The 18,527-nt window shown below is 34.2% G+C and overlaps 1 long non-coding RNA gene across 1 annotated transcript; it reads right to left on the reverse strand.

The window, feature by feature from the left end:
• Positions 1 to 8,635: 8,635 nt before the first annotated feature.
• Positions 8,636 to 14,928, reverse strand: LOC121788697. The gene is made up of 2 exons (XR_006047889.1): positions 14,604 to 14,928; positions 8,636 to 8,887 (listed from the first exon to the last, which is right to left on the reverse strand). It is a non-coding gene; the product is annotated as an uncharacterized LOC121788697 (long non-coding RNA).
• Between the last annotated feature and the right edge of the window lie 3,599 nt (positions 14,929 to 18,527).

The raw sequence follows: 18,527 nt of genomic DNA on the forward strand, positions 1-18,527 counted from the left end.
GACCCGAGACGGGTTCTTTTTGCGCAGCGTCAAGAGTCAGCGCGGAAGGACGTCGAAAGAGCCTTCGGGGTCCTTCAAGCTCGATTCAACATTGTGAAGGCCCCGGCTCGGCTGTGGTACGTGAATAATATCGCCGACATCATGTTCACGTGTATTATATTACACAACATGATTATAGCCGACGAAGGGCCGAGGGCGGCTAGCTTCTACGACGAGGACGAAGCCGGAAGCTCAACAGCGAGGTCTCCCCCACGCCGAGGCGAGCATACGACGGTTGGCCAGAGGATCGAGACAAGACACACAATGCGCGATACTCGAATCCACAATCAACTACAAGAAGACCTAATCAACCACATGTGGGTGAAATTCGGCAACGAGTAGTGGTTTTTTTAATTTTTAGGATTTTAATTATGTAATTTTTAATTTTTAGGATTTTAATTATGTAATTTTTCATTTTTAGGATTTTAATTATGTAATGTTTAATTTTATTTGTCATTTGTAATATTTATTGTGGTTTTTAGATGAATTTTAATATTATGGAAATGTTATTGTTTAATTGAATTTTAAATTAATTGTGCTCGTCCTTGCGGAAGAGCACAGTTGTGGGTGTTGTGCTCTTGCCAGAGAGCAGGCATGAATAGTACCGCCCGGGCCCACAACCGTGCCGCTGGCAAGAGCACGGTTGTGGATGCTCTTAGGACCCACAGACAACCCGGTGCCCTTGTTTGGAGAAATATGGACTACTCCTTGTATACCTATTATTTTCATTTAAATTATAGTAGTAATTTTTTAATTAATTTTTGGTTAATTTTATATTAAATTTTAAATAATACGAATTAAATCTTTATTTTAGAACTCCATATCATTTACAATTTTTCCAATATGGGATATGTTTGTACTCAACAATAACTTGTACTACTATTATTCAAGTATTCCATTAACAATTATCTTTCATATTATACTCCCATGGTTTTTTGTAATCAACTACTGCCTCCATTCCTTGTTAATAAAGACATTTCTTTTCGGAACGGAGTTTAAGAATAGTGTGTTAAATGGATGGTGGATAAAGTAAGAGAGATAAAGAGAGAATAAATTTAAAAGGGAAAATTATTTTTTGCCAAAAACAGAAATGACTCAATTAACTTGTAACTTTCCGATTTTTTTTAAAAAAAAGACTCAATTAACTTGTAACTTTCCGAAATTAGAAAAAAAATGACTCTATTAACATGAAACTACTTAGAGTACTATACAATATCATGTTCTTATGCCCACCGACTAATTATCTATTCCGATTCTTTTATTTAATTGATCAAGATATGTTAAATACATGGGAACATTATAAATGTACGTATAATTTTAGTGTTATTTTATTTTTTCAACGAACAAGCGTTCTATATTTATAATTTGTTAATTTTTGTGTTTTAATAATTTTACAAAAAAAATAATTTAAAACAAATAGAAATTATATTTAAAAATAATATGATAAGATAATATATAATTGTATGGTTATTGATATGGTTGGGTTGGATGAATATTGATGATGTGGAGGAGATAAAAACTAATTATTAATTAAATATTGAAAATGTGGATGGTTGAATTGGGTTGGATGATTACTGATAAACATAGTCTTAGCGCGAGCGGTAGGCGGTGAGACATGCAACAAGTGATTGGATTTCCATGCTATTTTTTACTGCACCATTATTTCTTGGGTTTCCATAGTTATTTTTTAACTTGTACTTTTGGATTTCCATTTATATTTTTTCCACGCGATAGTAGATTTCTATGCCTAGATTAATTAATTCATTTGTTTACTACTATTGCTAATTAGTAAATCATTTTTCTGATTTTCATTGTAAATTCATTATTAATTTATTTATGTTTATTCTTCACATTTAGCAACAAATTAGGGCTGGAGTAGCCGGGCGGTGGGAAGGAGGAGGCTGCGTGAATACTTGCATTAAACTTATACTATTATTATTTATCTAAATTTTATTACATACATACATTCATGTATATTATTATTATTTGAATAAATTAATTATCTAAATTAGGTTAAGGTTATGTAGTGGGCTAGCGTTTTAGGCCTCCGACTCATTGGGCCACAAAAGTTGTACAAGAAAAAATCAAAACACGAAGCTCCACCCCTTGGTTTTAATCATAGATTTTGATTTGATTTGATTTGATTTGATTATCCTCCTATTGTTTTCATTAGTACATAGTTCGAACTAATTTGCATAATAATATGCATACATTGTTTTTTCTGCATACTGATATGCTGCATTCCTTTGGTAGATGTATCGAAAAGAGTTTATTTATTTTATTTCACGGTTGCATCCTCTATCAAATTATCTCCACTTGTAATGGAGTACATAATTTTACTTAATATTTTATTTTACGTCCAACTCGATAATTTATACTACTATGACAAAAATACCATTGAAGTTGTCAAGATTGCGTGACAAATGATTTTTTTAATTGAGCTTCAAAAATTCTGAATTGATTTTGAGTTAAAAAGATCTATATATTAAAAACACCGGAATAAAATTAATAAATTTAAAGCGTCAAAGTTTGAGATAAAAATGGGGATAAAAGTAGGGATAGAATTAACTTTTTTTTATTATACTATTATGTAAGCACGTAGATAACTAATTTTGTAAAATTTTTGTTGTTAAATAAAATTATGGAAGTGTGAAATCTTATTCCTTGTGTAGCTATTTGAGGACGCAATTAAATCTCATCCCACATCGGATTTTTTCTGTTGGAGTTCGATTTCATTTTGTTCAAATAAGAATTGGAGAGAACAAAGATGAGAGAAATTTTAAAAAGTTACAAAGAGGCCTAAAAGGGCCAATACAAATACTTTTGAAACATAGCTCAAGATTTGTGTTGGTAACTGGTAAGAAACAAAAGCACAAATTATAACGAATAAATGCATGAATTTTGTATCCAATTCGATATACGATGTCTTTTACGCCTAAGGACAAGATCTTTCAATGAAAGCAACAACTATATTGTATTAAGGTAAAAAGGTCCATATAAAAAAAATTCATGCATTAATCAATTCATAAACCAATCAAACATTGGTTTGCGTGATCAACGGTTTCGTGCATTAATTGAATCAAACATTAATTGAACCAATTGTTCAAAACCAATCAAGTATTGGTTTCCGCGCACTAAAACATAAACCACCATTGTAAAGCTTTTGAATGAATTGAATCAAACATTAATTTCGGATGAATTGAACACAGTTTCAATTTTGAATGAATTGAATCAATCAATTTCGGATGAATTGAACACAGTTTCGAATTTTCATCCGAATTGATCACATAATTACCGAATCCAACACAAAACTATAAATTAACCAATTATCAATTCATTTCAACATGTATTGACTCTGATAATGATTCACATAATTTATCACACAAATCATACATGTTGAATAAGATTGATAAACATAAAGCGGAAGCGTACATGGATTCGGATTCATGATGTTGATTCTGAAGTATGAAAATTAGCTTCCAAATGACAAGGCATTCACATATTATCTATAATCTGTGAAGTAGTAATACGTCTGATCAATAGGAATGTGAATCTATTGACCTATTTATAGGTTGCCCGTGGAGACAATAACCATGTATTTAGAGAATAAGCCACTAACTTTATAATAACTTTAATTTCACCCATAACAAAATTAAAGTTATCCAAAGTAGTATCTGCACAATAGTCCTCATACTTTTATAGATAATCGTTTGACCCTACAAGTTATATAACCTTAGTAGATCACGTAATCAAGGTCAATTAATAAATAGTCATAAATATTATACAATCTTTAGAGTATTATGTTAGATCTTATTAAAATGTTCCAACCCTCCCTTCTTCCTATTTATAGTCTTGCTTTGGCTTGCACAAATTTTTAAAAAGTAAAGAAAACTTAAATTAAAAAAATGAATGAAATATACATCACGTTTTTATATTATTACGTAGAACTAGTTTTGTAATGGAATGTGACTCATGTCAAGGTAATAATTTAGTGGATTGTGAACCTATTTAATTACTTAAAAAGAAAGTAAATGAAATTTCTTGTAACCACGACTAGTTTCCGTGAAATTTTGCCACTTTTTTTTTCCAAGATTCGTATATGCATGTCAGCATGTGTAGTATAAATATTTATGTTTTACACTGAAAAAAATAAAGTAAGAGTGGAATATGTCAGCTTGTTTACTTTTGTACGTGGAAAAACTCCTGTTATTTGGTAACTTTCAAGTGCTTAATAATGCTTGCTAGTTGACACTTGACAATGATGCTCTTCACCATAATTTATTTTAATTATTTTCACAAGTGGGAATATCAATACAATGACTGTAGATATTTATTTTAATGTCTCTGCAAACGGGCATTTGTATAGTTTTAAAAAATCAGACGTTGAATTTTACATTTACATAATAATGTTAGTTAATTTTTAAGCCTTTTGTGAGTGTTCAAAACCCGGTTATCCCTTTTATTTTATTTTTAATCATAATATGTTAAAATCATTGTGACATGCACTGAACCACCAAAAAAAATTATGATTATTATTAATGGTAATATCTTGAATTAAACTAGTACGTGTTATCATAGGTAGTAATCCTTATATTATAGTCTATATGCTTTTGGAATAGTCAATTGTTTGAATTGATTAACTGTTTTTCAAGTTGTATACACACAAAATTTGGAATACAAAGAATTCTCATCTCATGTCTCGATTTTTCTAGTCTAATTAAAACTTTTTGACGAGTCAAAGATAAAATAATTATGAAAAGCCAAAAATCAATTCCCGTACGTGGATTGGGTAGTAATTAATACGGAGTACTATTAATTCCCAATTTTTTAGAATATAAACATTAACGCTAATTATGCTAAACGAGGACGATGATCACAAATAGTATTCAATTATTCATATATATATATCTCTTTAGGTACTATAGAGAATTTTGAACGTATTATATGTGATACGTATAAAATATTTTCAGTGCTATTTCTTGTTTTGAAAGGTTAATTATGTAGGGAATACATTTACATTTTCTTCTATCAGTGAGTGAGTCTGATACTATTATTAATTTTCTGCACATTTTCAACAACATGGATAAGATCATAAGATCAAGCTAGAAATTAGACATCTTAAAACGTGTGAAAAAATATATTTTAAAATACATGTACATCGGATCACTATATATGCATGGATTCTGACTATAATTCATTAATTTATCATAGTATGCATGTGATTATGAAATAAATTACTTCACATAACCCTAGAATCGTCAATGCAAAGATGCTAAATTATGAAATTAAATTGCTTATTTTTTTGTGCACATTATATACGCATAAATAAATCGCAAAGCTGCAAGTCCAACCTCGATCCACATAGGAAATAAGGAAAACCCCTTTAATAATCAAATTAGTCAAACAAGTATACAATGTGAAAATATATTCATTTATACTAATGTTTTTAACCACGGTCATATATAAAAATTGCTAGTAATAAATTAAGTAGCAACGATAATTGTAATAAAAATCCACAAAATATATAAAAAATTTTGCAAGCTGAAATATTTAATACTCCCTAAAAGTAGTACTATTAGAGGAATTAATTAAAGTGGATCATAGAATTTCAAGAACGTTTGAGTTTGAGGCCATTAATGGCTGTCCAAGTCCATAAGAGCATCCACAATGGCGGCGAGCGCACCGGCTAGCCGATTCGCGACGCTGGCCGGTCCACTCGCCGAACCATTGCGAGCGGCGAATCGGCGAAAAAATCGGCGAGCACATGCCGATTCTCGGGCGCTGGCCGATGCGCTGGCCGATCGGCTGGCCGCCATTGCAGGCTCCCGATCGGCGAGCGATCGGTCAACCGATTTTTTATTTATTTAATTTTCGAAACACTATATATACGCGATTTGCAAGTCATTTTCATTCGGCATCCCCCCTGTTTGCAGCTCGACAGCCGAGCTCGTCTTCTTGGCGCGTCAACAAACACGCCAACAGATGTACAAGATCATAGCTGACTGGAGGGTGGCAACTGACCCGGAGGAGAAGAGTTTTTTTCACGCAATGCTCGTGAGTATGCCAGCCGATTTGAATGCTGCCGCGGCACAGGTGGGGGGCTCAGACGCGGGCTCAAATGCCGCAGATTTGGGGGTCTCGGCTAGCGGCGACAACAGCGACGGCGACGGCTACGGCGACTGAGGCGGAGGCGGGGGCTCGTGTGCGGAGGAGGAGTTTTTTTAATTAATGTAATTTTTTTAATTAATGTACTTTTAAAAATTTTAATATTATTATTGAATTTTCTCGTATTTGTGTCGTAAATTTAATTTCGTATTTTATGTGATTGTTAATTATTTGTTTTTTATAATTTTGTTTGTTGTGGATAGGCTTTGGCTGACTTATTGCTTGTCCAATTGCTTGTCCTGATGATGTGGCAGGAGGAGTTTTTAGTGCTGATGATGTGGCAGGAGGAGTTTGTGGCTATGCTATGGCTGACCTATTCTTATTGGAGATGCTCTAAGAGGTCACAATCCCCACATTAAAGACTATCACACGAGTCAAATTCTGTGAAATTCTATTTAGGTCTTCCATGCCCCATAAATAAATATTGTTAAAAATTTCAAATTAAATTATTCAGAGAACTATTAAAAAAATTAGTAACATTTTAATAAAGTTTAATAAAATATTCTTACTTAAATATGCTTCAATTTAAGTTACACTAGTTACAAGAAAATGAATATATAGTACTTACTGAACTAGTAACAAACTAATCAATTTTTATTTGAACTGAAATTGTGGCGAGTTACATTATGTCCTAATAACATCACTTATAATTATCATTTGCCTAGCTCACCTTATTGGCTTAAACTAGTGGATTTGTTTGCAAATTTTCTTTATGTTTGTAGATAAATATAATTTGGTCACGTTTATGTAATTTTTTATCTTCACTCTATACTAAGTTCCAAGTGGAAGTATTAAATTATCTAAATTAAGTATAATGAAGAGATAATGCTTGATGGCATGGCTTTGTTAGATAGTGGTGTGGCATTATTCATTGGAGCATATATATAGTACTAAAATTTGACATATGTGATATGTGTATATTCGTGCATCACACATAAAACTGTGATCTATATTATTCACAATTAATGTAGGATATTAATCACCACCTAATTATTTTTTCTTTATTTTAATTGAGGATACAATTAATCCAATATATACTCACTATAGTAAAAAGGAGCAGCTTGCATGCACAACACATAGTAAAAAGAAAATTGGAAAGAGTTGTATATTTTATTATTTAATATTTTCAAATTATTTCAGTAATAACGTCTTGTTAGTTGCACTAAATCTACAAATTTAATTTAGACTCTTTCCTTTTTTTTATTGTTTGACTATAGGTGTGCTGGACCCTTTTTTGGCGGAATCCAACTGATCCTATTCGATCGAGTTTGCGGATTAAAGTTAACCTAAATCCTTCGGAGTTGATTAAATTTTATTAAATTTTGCATTGGAGCTATAAGACTTCACAGTGTGATTATTCGACTTAAATCCTCCAGAGTTGATTCTCCGTCCATTCTCAATTGTTTGCAATGACTCACACCACATTGCCTTTCACAACGAGGCACGCCACCTGGCGCATCTAGGGCATCTTTTGCCTACCGTGGATGCTCTTGGGGACACAATCGCCATTTGATCCAACACACAAGGACAAAACGGTCCACCCACCCAACAGAAAACGATACTCACTTACCATTTGGTCTTCAAACACCACGTTTGTATAAGACGAAAATTCTTTGAAATTTCAATACTAAAATATGAAAACGAATAAAATGATTTTTTTCTCTTTTCTGCATGTGGTCATAGGGAGATGATCAAAATAAGTATGTGTTTAAATCCAGAAATGCAGACCAAATCTCAGCCCTAGGATTAGATGATCTAATGGTCAATAATTAACCAAAAACACGGAAGGTCATAATTAAGCAGTTTTACGTCATATTATAAGATTTGAGTTTAATGTCATGTTAAGATCATTTTAGGTCATACTTGGTTAATATGACCTAAAAATACACTAACCATGACCTAAAAATGCCCTAAGCATGATATTGTTCTGCGTTTCTGTATTTAAATCTAGTTTTCATAGATAAAACCCTGTGGTCATATATTAGAAAAATAAAAAACGTGTGGACGGTGAGATCATATGATTTTCCACTTTCAACATCAATTCCACCATCTCTATGACTGTATATATACAGCATAAATCTAGAAAGAGAGATTAAGAAAACACTATTAATTCCTGCTAATTAAATCTCCAATTCTCCTCCTCCAACAAATTTCCGGTATACTTTTTTGAGGTTATAACACAAGGATCGTGTTAGGATGATAACTAGTTTAATGTGATAACTCATCAACTTAGTGTATTAAAAATGCCAACACAACAACATAAGTATGTCAACTATGTCTTTGTGTTGACCTTTTTTAGATGCTGAGTTGACGAATTACAAAAGTTTATGACATTAAACTAATTATCATTTATTACACCCTGCGACAGAATATGGAAAGAAATGTGATTCAAGATGTAAAAATGGGCACAAAAATGGAAGCTAAATGAGCATTTAGCAGGACAATAAGCATTTATTGATCATTGAGAAAATCTCCCATGAAAACAAAGATATGTAGTTTAGATCAATGAAAAGTACTGTCAAAAAAACAAGTTTCACGTCCAAAACAGAAAACAGATTGACTATCGACAAATCTAATGTTCCAGAGTTGATTGATTCCTACTGTCATTTTCACAAGCTAGGATGGCGCGGCCAAGTCATCCTTTCCGTTTAAGCTCTTTGGTTGCAGCTTGATAAGTATGAAGCTGAAATGAAATTTTGCAGCTCAATGAGGTCAGAGGTGAAAAACCAATACTCATCATGTGTGAAAATTAAAGCAGCATTTAGTAAAAAGGGGATGTCTCTTGCAAAAGGGGTAAAAGAGAGAGAAAAATTCCTGCGTGTGTGTATTTTAATTAATCAAATAAGAAAATCATTACAATTATAAAGAAATTTTGCATGTATTCGACATCTTAAAATAATACTGAGATATAAAAAAAACCAATACAACCTTCATTTTAATTTATATATGTAATTTTTTCTTTATCCATATTCCTAAAATATGATTTTTTTCAACTTCATAGACTTAAAATGTACAACCTATATTTACAAGAAATTTATTATGAGGTTCACTCCTCCATTTAAATGTGGCATTTCGATTAGTTATCAACATTTACCCCCCATTTATTATAGTTTGGTGTCTTTATCAAATTAAAATCACATTACTACTAAATATTCTTTCTCGATGGTTGCATACAAAATTATATACTTATATCGGAACAAACAAAACTCTTAACTCAAAAAACTCTAAAATTTGGACTTATTACAATATAAATTACAATCTAAAAAACTAATTTTAAAAACAGGTAATAATAGGCTGGGGATACAGGTAATTTTAAAATCTAAAATTACCATTTTAGTGAATTTTTAGAGTTTTTTTAATATAGATAGTGGTCCAGCCTGACAAAACAGGTAATTCATAGATACAAGTAATCTTACAATTTTAATTCAGCTCTAGTGTCTAGATGTCTGTCTAGCTGCATGACCGACGAAAAACAACGATGCCGACCAGCATATTGCAGATTTAGTTTTCTAAGTATCTATACTCTATACTGTTGACGAGTACCAGCTGAAAATTTTCTGATTAATTGGGAATATGGAATTGAAGCTATGGATTTGGAATTGGAGCTATTCTTTGGTATCACAAAAATGTATAGAATTAGAATTGGAATTGAATTATAATTCTAAAATTTTCAATTCCATGATTTGAGTTCATAATCAAAAGTAGAAAATTGGAATTTCAAATACTCATAAAATTAGATAGTTTCACTACCAACTACACACATTTCACCCAATTCAGACATTTCACACACTACACACATTTAACACATTTTACACACTGCACAAATTTCACACACTACACACAGTTAACACATTTCACACACCACACATTTCACACAATACATATATTTCACACATTTCACATATTTCACACTATACACACACTACACAAAATACACACGCTACATACATTATACACAAAATACACATACTACACACAAAATACACACGACACAAATTTTACACAAAATACACACAGTATGCATACTATAACCATAATACACACTATTCACAAACTTAAATTTCAAATTTGGCCCAGTTTAAACTTTTATAAAATTTTAGTTTTTTTTATTCAGATCGAAAAAGAAATCTAAAACTGAAAATAAAAATTCAAATATCGGATGCTTGAAATCTGTAAAATGTGTGTAAAGTGTGTAGTGTGTGTAGTGTATGAAATGTGTGAAATGTGTGAAATGTGTGAAGTGTGTGTAGTGTGTGAAATGTATGAAGTGTGTGTAGTTGAAATGTGTGAAGTATGTGTAGTGTGTGAAAGGTAAGAAGTGTGTGTAGTGTGTGAAGTGTATGTAGTGTGTGAAATATGTGAAGTGTGTGAAGCGTATGTAGTGTGTGAAATGTGTGAAATGTGTGTAGTGTGTGAAATGTGATAAATACGTGTAGTGTGTGTAGTGTGTGAAATATGTGAAATGTGTGAAGTGTGTGTAGTGTGTGAAATGCGTGTAGTATGTGAAATGTGTGAAATGTGTGTAGTGTGTGAAATGAGTGAAATATGTGTAGTGTGTGAAATATGGGAAGTGTGTGTATATTTACCAAACATGTCAATTCAATTTTATATCAATTCTTCATTTTACCAAACATAGGATTTGGAATTAAATTATAATTCAATTAATTCAATTCCTTCCAATTCAATTCCATAGAATTCCAAATCCAATGTTTGGTTCCACAAAAATATTTAGATATTGAATTGAATTGCAATTCCAAATCTTTCAATTACACAATTTGAATTCTATATCAAAAGTAGAAAATTGAAATTTCAAATAGTTATTAACTTACATATTTTCACAATATATTCACAACATATACTTTACATACCACACACACTACACAAATTTCACAAACTACACACATTTCACACGCTACACAAATTTCACACACTACATGCATTTCACACACTACATGCATTTCACACACCACACACACTTCACACACTACACGTATTTCACACACTACATGCATTTCACACATTACACACACTTTACATACTACACACATTACACACACTTTACATACTACACACACTACACGCATTTCACACACATCACACATTTCACACACACTACATACACTATACACACTACACAAATTTCACCTACTACACGCATTTCACACATTTCACACACTATACACACTTCACATACTTCATACACTACACGCACTTCCGATTTTTGAAATTTTTTTCCAGTTTTCAGATTTTTTCGATCCGAACTGAACCGTATCGAAAATTTTAATTTTGAAAAAAATTTATATGAACCAAACTAAAAACTGAACCAAATTTAAAATTTTAGTTTGTGAATAGTGAGTGTGCAGTGTGTGCATTTTCTATATAGTGTGTGTATTTTGTGTAAAATTTGTGTAGTGTGTGTATTTTGTGAATAGTGTATGTAGTGTATATTTTGTGTACAATGTGTGTAGTGTGTGTATTGTATGCAATGTGTGTATTTTGTGTATAGTGTGTTTGTAATGTGTGTAGTTAGTGTATTTTGTGTATAGTGTGGGTAGTGTGTATTCTGTGTAAGGTATGTGCGGTGTGTGTATTGTGTGTTGGCATAGTGTGTAGAGTGTGAATTGTCTGAAGTGAGTATTTACTGGAATTAATTTAATAAATTCAAGGATTTACTTGAAAAACATACAAAGTCACTTACTTAAATTAATTCAAGGGAAATCTTAGCCAAAAGATTTATTTGCAAGACGAAATGTGCGCATTTTTGTGCTTCTTTACACTAGTTCAAACAAAACTATAAAGAGTCCAACCCATTTAATTAACGGAGCCCACTTAAGTAGGGGAGGGGGGTCCTAAGAGCACCCGCAACGCGTGCCGCCGGTGTTCCGCGTGCCGTTCCGCCGGAACGGTTTCGCCGCGGAACGCGTTGCGGCGCTGCATTCCGCTCCCGTTCCGTTCCCATTCCGTGCCGGGTGCCGACGGCACGTAACGTGGCACGGAACAAGCCGCCACGCGCCTGGGCGACGTGGCCGATCCCGGTGCGTGCGTGCTTCCCACTCGCCGGCCGCGAGTGGGACACGTCAGCAATGACGCAATAATTAATTTTTTTAAAAAAATCGAATTTTAAAAAAAAAAAAAAATTTTAACGGTAACATTACCGTTTTTTTTAACTTTTTCTTAATTTTTTTAATTTTTATTTTTATTTTCTTATTCTATAAATACACCTAATTCATTCATTTTACATACAACTACACATCTATTCTTCCTACATCAACATCAATTCCTCTCCAATTTTCATATTCAATCTCTTCAAAAAATGTCCGGCGACGGCAATTACGGTGGTGGCGGCGCCGGTGGGTGGGATCTCAACGCGTTCGGCGATTGGGAGAACATGTACAACACACTTGGTGGTTCTGGGTCGTCGACGCCGGGCACCCAGGGGTCGGCGACGCCGGGTGGGTACCAACCACCCACTTTCGATGTGGATGCCTACGCTCGAGGCTCCGGCTCGCGGCTTTCCCAGGGTTTGTCCCAGATTCGGGAGGATATCCCCGTTGAACCCACCCAGGGAGGAGGCCGAGGCGGTGGAAGCTCCAGGGCTGCGTCTGAGGCACCCGAGGAGGAGGAGGAGGAACCGGAGGATCTGGGCCGGCATCCCTACACCAACAAAGAAACAAAGGCGGTGTACACCGCCTGGCTCACCGTCTCGTACGATCCCATCGTCGGGAACCAACAAGCCGCCAAGTGCTTCTGGGAAAAGGTCCGTGATGTCTACCACGAGACTAAGCCGAAAGGGGCACGGAAGCGCAAATATACAATGCTCCGTGCTCACTTTGGCCGTGTCGATTTACAGGTCAAAAAATTCTGCTCCACCGAAGCGGCGCACTACCAAAGCGGAGCTTCGGGCGCCGACATACTGAGGGCGGCTTTGCGCGCCTTCCACCAGGACACCGGTACACAGTTCAAATATGTTGATATTTGGCAGCTCGTCAAGGACGAGGAAAGGTGGGCCGGTGGTGTCCGCTCCAGCTCGAGCTCAACCTCAAAGCGAACGAAGCACACGGCAAGCGGCCAGTACTCGTCTGGTGACACCGGTGAGCCCAGCCAGGGTGACCCGCAGGAGGTTGGGGGTACGGCAGCCGAGTACGAGGGATCCAGCCGTGGGCGCCGTCGTCCGCAAGGGACGAAGGCGGCGAAGGCGGTTAGAGCAAGGAAGGGTCGAGGCGAATCAAGCCAGCCGGCCTCGGGATCGGGCTCGCGGGGAGGCTCGGACACACTTATGGTGGCGTACATGACCGCCACAATGGCAGACACTTCCCACTTCTCGCACTCCCAATACGTGGCCTGGTGGAACGGAATTGTTCATATGGCGGCACAACTTGGCCTTCCGACTCCCCCTCCACCTCGACCGCCTTCGGGAGGTGATTCACCAGAGGAGTAGTTTTTTTTATCTTCCCACGTTTAATTGTGTGTTTTTTATTGTGTACTTTTATTTTTTTAGGATTTTAATTGTGTGCTTTTTATTTTTTTAAGTTTAAGTTGTAACTTTGTTTTAATGTTGTGTGTTTTTTAATAAAGTTTGTTTGTTTTTTTAATTGAATTGAGTTGGAAATAAAAATAAAAAATGAAATTGAATGAATAGTAATTTAAGGAACGGTTAAGGAACGGTTAAGGAACGGTTAAGGAACGAGGGTTGCAGGTTCCGTTCCTTAGTTAAGGAATGGAGTAAAAAAGTACAGTGGGGCCCTCAAATAGTGGTTTAAGGAACGGTTTAGGAACGGTATAGGAACAGCGTTGTGGATGGCCTAATATCTAAGTCAGCATATCCCATTCCTCTCTCTCTATTTCCTTCACCGTGTCTCCTTCTCTCTCTCCTCGCTGAAACTCTCTCCCTCTCTCTACTTCACTGTTTCATATCCGATCGTCCCGAAATTTTAACCAAGGTAGAAGACTGTGGTTTTCTACAGTATTAATTTTAATGGTTAGATCTTCCAGTATTAATTTCGGAAGTGACTGTAGTTTTCTACAGTAGCAGCGTTGATTTTCTATACGATCGGGGGTTCAAACGTTGTCCGATCGTTCTGAAATATTAACCGAAGGTAAAAAACTCCCCTATCTTTACTTTAACCGCAGGAAATTACATTTAAACGGTTAGATTTCCTGTTATAAATTTCCGAAGGTGCTTATCATCCAAAGAGAAAATATTTTAGGAGTTTTTCCTGACTCTAAGACTTTGCATATGTTGTATGTAAATTAGGCTCAGCATAAAATAAATGAATTTGAAAGATTGATTAATTGGGAGCATGCTTGGTTGTGATTCTAAGTTCTATATGAATTCATGCTAACATGACGGGCTTAAAAAAAACTTGAAATGATTTAATTTGCGGTTTGAGAATCATTACCTGGAAAGGATGATAAGGGATTCTATGATGAGACTTGAAACTCTCTTTCTTAAAGAATGCTTGAAAACTTGGTATTGGAAGGTTGGAAAGTTTTCCATATACTTGCTTGAAAATAAAAGTTTGGAGGTGAAGAAATTTTTTGGGTAGACGTTGATAAAGGAAGCTAATACCACTAACTCTACACAAGTTATGGCTACGCCTTTTTCTCGGTTAATATCCCAACATCATCATTCTTTTCTTTGATTTCATCACATTTTGCAGAGGTAGAATTAATGGGAGTGTTTGTTGGTGGAGCTCCTGGGATGGTGTAGGATTTGGTAAGAAAAACAAAGTTGGTACTAATCCTCCCTTCCCCACTTCCTATTCTTTTGCCCATTAGGTAGATGTATGTATATATATATATATATATAGTATATACTAATTATTGTGGTTATTTTCTCGTGTAGGAGGTTTCTTTGTTACTGTATTATTATTGCACTGTCGTTTCTGACTTGTCCCATCATTTGTAGGAAGTTGGGGTTTCCTAAAGATAGAATACTAGCTTTGTGAAGAAGCTTTAGTTCATTTTTGTAACATCATAAATTAAATACAATTAGTACATTTCTCGTTTGAAGAGAAATGACTATATTTTATAAATGGACATTTAATATCCATCTGATTTATAAATGCACATGGACAATTATTTTATCGCTTCATGTATCTTCTTGCGCATCAAAGTCCTTGATCAAAATTAGTTTCACATTGGCGCTTAATTATCAATTAAAACCCATCAAGGATTTTAATACAACGAAACATAGGAGTTTAAAATACTACTTGCTTTAATACATTCATTTACTCTATAAACGTTTAATTACGTTAATTTGAGCGGGGTATTACAATCGATGAGTAGGGGTGAGCATTTGGGTTTCGGTTCGGTTTTTTGCCTAAACCGAACCAAAATCGATAAACCAAATTTAGTTCAAAATCCGAACCAAACCGAAACCGAAAAACCGAAAATCAAACTTCAAAAACCGAACTAAACCGAAATAACCGAAATTAATTTCAAAAAAACAAAAAAAAAACGTACATATATTAATATATTTATATAATATATGTTTTATTTTATATATACCACTTATAAAAAATATATATATCAAATATAAAATTAATAAAATATATATAATACATATTATATAAAATATATTAAAAGAATATATATTAAATATAATATATAGTATTAAATTAATAGAATATATATATATATATATATATATATATAATTCGATTTTTTAGTTTTTCGGTTCTTTTTTCCAGCCTGAACCGAACCGAACCGTATTTCAAAATTTCGGTTTGATTCAGTTCGAATATTCGGTTTTCGATTTTTTTGCTCACCTCTGAGACAAGTGAGTGAAACGGGTAAGTGAGGCGCACAATGACTTAAGCCACTTTTATTCACACATGGGATCATACTTATATCGCTCCAACATGATTTGGTCCATTAATTCAACATTATTAATTAAGTTTGAGTAGGCTGATGTAAGACATTAAATACTCATATTCCAATCCAACACATACCAAACAAACCTAATTATATTACATGATTAAATTAAGTAGTGAAAGGGAAGGCGTGTCTGTGGTTGGTTTGATGATGGTGGTTAATATTCGAATCTTAAAGTCTTCAGTTACGCACTCGTCTATAATTTAATTTGTTTGAAGTTTCTAATGTAGTTTTGGACTTTATACACTTTTTTTACTATAGAAGTAAATATGTTAGGAATAGAACTTTCATAACAAATATTGATGGAGTCTTTTTTTCTTCTTCGAGTGGAACTCTAGGTAGGTTAGTACCAAATTTTACATTATTTTCTCATTTTTCCTATCTGTGTGCAAAATGTTCAAAATAATGACGTTGTTTTATTGAATAAAGGAGTATTTTTTCTCTTCTTTTCATTTCTTCTATTGCTCTTAATTACTTATTAAACAATTAGCATCACTTAAAAATGTCATTTTGTATACTGGTGAGTTAGTTAAGAAAAACTGACATTTTATTTTCAATTTTCTTTTAACTAAATCTGTGATTGAAATTACTATTATAGTAAGATTATAGTACAAAAATTAATAAGTCAATTTCTACGGTCTTTATAGAACTCGTTTTTGTTCCAAATATTGATTTGGTATTTGCTTGTGGTGGTGACATAAAATCAATTTTCAATTTTTTTTTATGGACTGAAAGTGCTTATTATTAAAATCACGAATTCACGATGAACAACATTCGATAGCTAAACCGGAAATTCGATTTTCAAATTACAACATTATGAACAAACAGGTAAAAAATTGTTTGAATACACACATATTGTTGGCAAATGAAATAGTACTAAAGAATAACTGTAATAATATTCTACATTCATGTAAAGAAATTATTTTATAAATTTTATGCGCCACTTCTCTTATGCTCAACTAATTTAGAATATAACCTATAAATTTTTATCGCGGTATCGGAATGGGACACTGTATCAGACTATCAGTATATAGAATAAATTTAACTGATTCAACATGAAACTTAATAATTTATCTAATAGTTTAGTAGTTTGACAGTGAAAATATAATTATCTGCAAAATTTAAAATAATACTAGTACTATAAATTACAGCTAAACAATATAATTACCACTCAGCTGGCCAGTCAACATTGTATAGCCAATTGTTAGTCATGTCACATGCTAATTATTTATACAGTGATATTTAAACAGTGAAAATATAATTATCTGCAAAATTTAAAATAATACTAGTACTATAAATTACGGCTAAACAATATAATTACCACTCAGCTGGCCAGTCAACATTGTATAGCCAATTGTTAGTCATGCCACATGCTAATTATTTATACAGTGATATTTAAACAGTGAAAATATAATTATCTGCAAAATTTAAAATAATACTATATAAATTACGGCTAAACAATATAATTACCACTCAGCTGGCCAGTCAACATTGTATAGCCAATTGTTAGTCATGCCACATGCTAATTATTTATACAGTGATATTTAAACAGTGAAAATATAATTATCTGCAAAATTTAAAATAATACTATATAAATTACGGCTAAACAATATAATTACCACTCAGCTGGCCAGTCAACATTGTATAGCCAATTGTTAGTCATGTCACATGCTAATTTTTTATACAGTGATATTTAATTATTTTAAGGGATATTGATATCTAAGGGCATTAGCAATGGGGCGCCCTAAGGCGCGCCCTAAGGCGCGCCCTATGGCGCGCCACGTCAGCAGTTTTATCCTCCTACCTCCTCACCTGCAGTGGGGCGCCCTAAGACGCGCCCTAAGGCGCGCCCTATGGCGCGCCACATCATCATTTTTTTAATATTTATTACAAAACTCATACGAATTTAACAAAATTAATACATTAAAATACGAATTTCAAAAACTTCATTTCATTGAATAAAAATTAATACATTACAATGCGAATTAAAAAAACGCGAACTCAACAACGGCGGTTGCGAGCCCACACTTCTTCGATCATGTCGTTCATGAGCTGCGCATGATCCTGTTGGTTGCGCATTGAGGCCTGTCTAGATAGAACCTCGTTGAAGCCTAACGGTAACCCTCTATCGGGTGGCTCGGTCGACGCGCCGGCCAAACTAGATGCACGATCATCTTCATTCCAATCGGTGATGCTTCCGCCTTCATTCTCGACTATCATGTTGTGCATGATTATGCACGCATATATGACATCGGCGATGACATCCTTGAACCAGAAACGAGCCGGCCCTTTCACAATTGCCCACCGTGATTGGAGCACGCCGAATGTCCGCTCGACATCCTTCCTCGCCGACTCCTGCTTTTGCGCAAATAAAACCCTCTTCTCACCAATTGGGCAGCTAACCGTCTTCACAAAAACAGGCCACCGTGGATAGATGCCATCGGCCA

This window comes from Salvia splendens, unplaced genomic scaffold (assembly GCF_004379255.2).
Source record: "Salvia splendens isolate huo1 unplaced genomic scaffold, SspV2 ctg1120, whole genome shotgun sequence".
Classification (NCBI taxonomy): domain Eukaryota; kingdom Viridiplantae; phylum Streptophyta; class Magnoliopsida; order Lamiales; family Lamiaceae; genus Salvia; species Salvia splendens.